The sequence below is a fragment of the Anopheles marshallii genome (assembly GCF_943734725.1).
Source record: "Anopheles marshallii chromosome X unlocalized genomic scaffold, idAnoMarsDA_429_01 X_unloc_56, whole genome shotgun sequence".
NCBI lineage: Eukaryota > Metazoa > Arthropoda > Insecta > Diptera > Culicidae > Anopheles > Anopheles marshallii.
Window position 1 is genome coordinate 28,371 of NW_026525905.1, and position 6,630 is coordinate 35,000.

Sequence of the window (6,630 nt, forward strand, 5' to 3'; positions counted from 1 at the left end):
TGGCACTTGAAAAACTGTGAGTTTTTGGTGGGGGACCGTTTTACCCCCCAAAAAGTGCGTTAGTGATCTTAAAAACACTTGAGGACTATAAGTGAGAATATCCCGCGTCGATAGAGTGGTCTAACATTTTTGTGCGACGAACCGTTGCGGAGTTATAGGCTTCCAAAGTTGGAGGTTTTGGCGATTTCCGGCGTCTTTCGTTCCCATACATTTTGTATGGGACAGCTGTTCGGTGGCGCGTTCTTGGCCGAGTACCGTGTGTCGTCGCGTGTGACGTCAGTGCAAAGTACCGGTTTGCGCCCGATCTGGCGTTGTCGCCGCGAGTGTGCTGAAGAACATAACGGTAAAGCCCGGTGCAAGCGCACCGAAAAGTGTAACTTTTTGGCAAAGTGCACGATTTAAGGCACTTTCCGTTTGCCGTGTGTTCCTGTGTGGTGCGTGTGTGCGAGTGTTTGGAGTGAAAATCGGCCGTATCAGCCAGGCCACGCGTGCCAGGGCTTTGGTTTCAAGTGTCCGGCCCCCGATCCTGGCCGCCGACCCCCCACCCAAATTTCACCCCCCCACCCCTTAAGGGGGGGGAGTTTTTCGTGGGCAGGTTTTTGTTGAATATTAAGGCGAATTGTGAACCGATCCGGACGATTAAGGTGTCGTTGGATGCGTCTCGGTAAGACGCATCTTACAAAATTTTGTATGTGTGTGTGTGTGCGTTACACCGGAAGTGGCACTTGAAAAACTGTGAGTTTTTGGTGGGGGACCGTTTTACCCCCCAAAAAGTGCGTTAGTGATCTTAAAAACACTTGAGGACTATAAGTGAGAATATCCCGCGTCGATAGAGTGGTCTAACATTTTTGTGCGACGAACCGTTGCGGAGTTATAGGCTTCCAAAGTTGGAGGTTTTGGCGATTTCCGGCGTCTTTCGTTCCCATACATTTTGTATGGGACAGCTGTTCGGTTGCGCGTTCTTGGCCGAGTACCGTGTGTTTCTGTGTGCGTGCGTGTGTGCGAGTGTTTGGAGTGAAAATCGGCCGTATCAGCCAGGCCACGCGTGCCAGGGCTTCGATTTCACGTGTCCGGCCCCCGATCCTGGCCGCCGACCCCCCACCCAAATTTCACCCCCCCACCCCTTAAGGGGGGGGAGTTTTTCGTGGACCACCTTTCTTTTTTTAATAAGGTGTAGGGTGGTCGGATCGGGACGTTTGGGGTATCGGTGGAAAGGTCTTGACAAGACGCATCCATTGAGACCTTGTGAGCGCGTCTGTGTGCGGTCTACCGGAAGTGGTGCCCGAAAAACCGTAGTTTTTCGGTTCCGGTAGATTTTGCCCCCCCTTAGGCGAATTCAACGGTACGAAAATAGTGCGAAACGCTTAGTGAGAACAGTGCGCTTCGTTTGAGGGGTCTACTGTTTCCATACGTGCAAAACTCGCTGAGATATAGGCCCCCAAACTTAGACATTTTCGTGTTTCCGGTGTGTCGGGACCGGTTTTTCTTAAGTAAGTACGAAAGTTTGTACCAAGGCGTTATTTCGTTTAAACGTGTCTCGACGGGGGGCAAAAATCCCCGTCGATCGAGCCCTCGCGCGTGCGATTCGGACTAAAACTCGCGGAGCTACGAAGGAGTGAAAAGTTTGATAAGTAGTTTGATAACTATTTATGCACTTATCAGACTTAGTGTAAAATCCTTAAAAGTGTGATTACTCGGCCATCCTTTGGGCTAGGGACACGCCCGAGGCATCGTTGGAAAGGTCTCGGCGAGAGGCAGCGGACCGCCACCCCCCCTTCCCCCTCCCATTTACCCCCTCCCCTACAGGAGGGAAAAGGCCGGTGCGAAGAGCGATTTTAACGTGTGGGGAGTCAATCAACGCGCTACGTCGCCGCGAGTCGGGGAGAACACCTCCCCCGACTCCCCCCCCCCCTCCACCCTCACCCGTAACAGTGAGAGGTGGAGATGTCGTCGACGGGGCGAACCCTCCGTTCCAGGACGGAGTCAACGGAGGAGAGGCCGGCGAAGCTCTCCACTATTCTGGAGCCGCGAGTGGCTCTTACACGAACATCTGTTCCGGGAGCGAAGCAGCAGTCCCCGGAAATGTCGGAGCTGAGACAGCTCCTCAATGAGACGTCGCTCACCAACGAGCAGCTGCGAGCGACGATCGTGGGTCTGCAACAGGAGATCCAGATGCTCCGGCAGCAGTTGGAAACAAATGCTGTGCAGGCCCGGCAAGATTTGCAGCTGGCCCGAGAGGAAGCCCGGATGCGCGAGACGCTGGCTCGTGAAGACATTGAGCGCCTGCGCAACGAGCTGAGGGAGGAGCGAGCCAGCTTCCAAGAGCTCCTCGCACAGACGCTGGGCTATGGAGGCAGCCAGAAGCAGCAGTGGCAGCAGCAGCAGCAGCAACAGCAGCAGCAGCAGCAGCAGCAGCAACGTCGTGAGCAGCAGCAGCAACAGCGACAGCAGGGAGCGGTGTCGGCAACGGCAGCTCCGCTTTCAGACCCGGAAGGCGGCTCCTGGGCTGAAGTGGTGCGTCGTAAGCCGGCCCGGCAACCGGGGAACAAGCCGCAGCAACAGCAGCAGCAGTGGCCGCAACTACCGCAACGGGCAGCGGTTCAGCGACAGCCGATCGCAGGACCGTCTAAGCAGCAGCCCCAGCAACATCAGGGACAACAGGCCCGGGGTAGCCAGCCTGGAGCACAACGAGGAGGTCGGCGTCAGCGGCAGCGAAAAACCAAGCCGGACGCTATTGAAATCGCCCCAGCTGAGGGACAAACCTGGACGGAGGTGTACCAGGCTGTCCGAACGGCTCCAGAAATGGAGAAACATGCTGAGGCCCTAGGCGTCGGGCGACGCACCACACGCTCCAGGCTTGTCATGGAGCTGAAGGAGAGCGCGGACGCTGCAGAAGTTCTGCAGTGCATCAAGCAGGTCTGCGCAAAGGCAGAACGGCCGGCCTCAGCTCGGCTGGTCACGCCTATGGTCGAAATCCGGTTGGACGCTGTCGACCCTTTAGCGAAGGAGACCGATGTGGCGATGGCGCTGACCAACCTGTGCCAATGCGAGGTGGAGGAGACATCGGTTCGCCTGCGACCTGCCTGGGACGGCACGAAAGTGGCGATAGTCCGCGTAACAGCCAGGGCTGCGGAGGGTCTGGTCGACAAGAGCGTCAAGATCAAATACACATCGTGTCTGATCCGGAAGGTGGCTCCTCTGCAGGCGCGTCAGCAACGGTGCTACAAGTGCCTCGAGATGGGGCACGTCCGAGCTGCGTGCAGGAGCGAAGTGGACCGCTCGACAAGCTGCATTCGCTGCGGGAAGCCGGATCACCAGGCGAAGAGCTGCACGGCGGAGGTGCGCTGCGTCGTGTGCAGCGGCCCGCACCCGGTCGGGCATCCGACGTGCCGGCGCTAAAAGTGCTGCAAGTGAACCTCGGGCGAAGCCGGGCAGCCCAAGACCTCATGCTGCAGACGGCTCGCGAGTTAGGGGCTCAGGTGGTGCTTGCCTGCGAACTATATCGACCACCTCGGGATGATCCGCGGTGGGCCATCGATGCGGAACAGAGCGTGGCGATAATAGCAACAGGGGCGTACCCTATTCAACGGCTTTGGGGGAGCGTCGTCCCGGGACTCGTGGTGGCCACCATAGCGGGAGTAACGTTCGCCAGCTGCTACGTGCCACCCAGCAGCGGCATCGAAGACTTCGAAAGCTTCCTCGGTGCGGTGGAGGTGTCGCTGGTCGGACACGCAACATCAGTCCTGGCCGGGGACTTCAACGCCTGGAACGAGGAGTGGGGGAGTGCGCGCACCACCCGGAAGGGGCAGGAGCTCCTGCATGTGGTGGAGCAGCTGGCACTGCAGACGCTGAACCGTGGCAACGCGCCCACGTTCAGGGGCAACGGGGTTGCACGGGAAAGCGTCGTTGACGTCTCCTTTGCCAGTCAGCTCATCGCACGGCCGGACTCATGGCGCGTGCTTAACCGCTTCTCAGGCAGTGATCATGCATACATCGAGTTCGGGGTGGACGTTCCTGGACAGCGCCCCCAGCGACGTGGCCAGCAGCACCGAAGCCGAGCAACAGCCAACGACGGGACAGCCAGGCACGCCGGGACGCGCTGGAAGACGAAGCAGTTCGACCGGCAGTGCTTCGACGTCGCACTCACGCACGGCCACTTCGGACATGTCGACACTCCGGAGGGGCTGGTCGGCGGACTCACTCGAGCGTGCGACGAGATTATGGAGAGGGTACACGGGGCTACCTACCACCGCAAGCCCCAGGTGTACTGGTGGTCTCCAGAAATCGAACGCCTGAGAGAGGAGTGTGAGGCAGCGGAGATAGCACATCACCGGGCCCAACCGTCGGAGCGGGACGTGACGTCGGGAAAGCTGCAAGACTGCCGACGCTTGCTGAAGGCCGGCATCCAGTCCAGCAAGGAGAGCTGCCTCCAGGAGCTGATAGACGGCGTCGAGGCGGAAGTGTTCGGTCTTGGCTATAAGATCGTGCGAGCGAAGCTGCGAAGCCGGGCGCCACCGGAAACGGACCGAGCCGTTCTCGGCCCGATCGTCGACGCCCTGTTCCCGGAGCACCCAGCGTTCGAGTGGCCTGAAATCGACGCGTGCACCGCCTCACATGAAGCTCTGAGGCCGGTCACGAGCTCGGAAATTCTTTCGCTGGCTGAGCGGATGGCCACCTCCAAGGCGCCAGGGCTGGACGGTATCCCGAATGCCGCAGTGAAGGCGGCAATGCGGAAGCACCCGGAGGTCTTCGCCAAGGTGTACAATCAGCTGCTCGAGCGAGGGGAGTTTCCTGCGGCATGGAAGGAGGCACGCCTTGTGTTGGTCACGAAGCCAGGTAAGCCGCCGGGCGATCCGTCGTCGCACCGCCCGCTGCTAATGCTGGGAGCAGTCGCCAAGGGGTTCGAACGGCTGATCTTAGATCGGCTGAACGACCACTTGGAGGACAGCGATGCTCCTCGCCTGTCAGCAAGGCAGTACGGGTTCCGGCGCGGTCGCTCCACGCTTCAGGCCATCGAGCGGGTGATAGAGCGAGGACAACACGCGAGGACGTTTCACCGCACCAACCAGCGGGATCCTCGATGTCTGGTGGTGGCAGCACTGGACGTCAGGAACGCCTTTAACTCTGCCAGCTGGAAGGCGATCGCGGTTGCCCTGCAGAAGCTGATGGTCCCTGCAGCCCTCCAGAAAATATTGCGCAGCTACTTTTCTGAGAGGAGGCTGGTGTACGAGACCAGCGAGGGGCCAGTGCGTCGTACGGTCACGGCGGGCGTTCCACAGGGCTCAATCCTGGGCCCGACCCTGTGGAACGCGATGTACGACGGCGTGCTTCGGCTGGAGCTGCCTGAGGGCGCCGAAGTGATCGGGTTTGCGGACGACATTGTCGTACTGGCGAGCGGAACAACACCACAGGCGGCGGCACAGCTTGCAGAGACGGCAATCACAATGATCAGCTCGTGGATGGCGCTACACCACCTGGAGCTTGCTCCGGCCAAGACCGAGCTGGTCATCGTCTCGACAATGCGGAGAGACAACACCCGTGTCCCGGTGCGCGTCAACGGGGTGGAGAGGATGCCGACCCGCACGATAAAGTACCTCGGGGTCATCCTCGAGGACCACTTGTCGTGGAAGCCACACGTCGAGCATGCTACGTCGAAAGCGCTCCGTGTGGCTCAGGCCATCTCCAGGCTGCTCCGCAACCACGGCGGGCCCAAGTGCGCGAAGCGGCGCCTCCTGGCATCGGTGGTGGACTCTGTCCTTCGCTACGCGGCGCCGATATGGCACGAGGCCGTCCAGCTGCAGGCGTGCCGAAGGCAGCTGAACCGCGTACAAGGAATCTACGCACGGCCAGTTGCCCGCACCTTCGTCACAGTGCGGTACGAGGTGGCAACGGTGCTCGCCAGCGTCATCCCGATCGTGCTGCAGGTGAAGGAGGACGCTCGCTGCCACCAGCGGCATCAGGCGACGGGAGCGAGCTTACGCGAACTGCGCACCGAGGAGCGGAACAGCACGATCGCCGAGTGGCAGCGGCAGTGGGACCAGCTGGAGCCTGAGAGCCGCTACACCAGATGGACGCACCGCCTCATCCCGGACCTGGCGACATGGAAGAACCGGCGGCACGGAGAGATGACGTTTCATCTCGCACAGCTCCTCTCCGGCCATGGGTTCTTCCATGAATATCTGAGCATCAAGAACCTGGCACCATCGGCTGACTGTACCAGATGCCCGGGAGTCCCAGAGAGCGCTGAGCACGCGTTTTTTGACTGCCCAAGGTTCGCGGACGTCCGGCACGAATTGCTCGGCGAGGACGACGCAGCGGCCGTGACGCCCGACAACCTTCTGGCGTACATGCTGAGCAGTCCAGCGCACTGGCACGGCGTATGTGAGGCGGCAAAGCTCATCACCACGGCACTGCAGCAGGATTGGTACGTGGAGCGTGCCACGAGTGCCAGTGTCGAGATGGTTGCCGCCGCACAAAGGATCGACGACGCGTCAAACGCCACCGTAGCAGCGCGTAATGAGCGGCGCAACGAGGCCCGTAGACTTCGAACGCGGGAAAGACAGGCGGCGAGGCCACCCCCAACTCACCCGGACGGTCGACCGTATTCGGAGGAGGAGTTGGCCCAGCGGG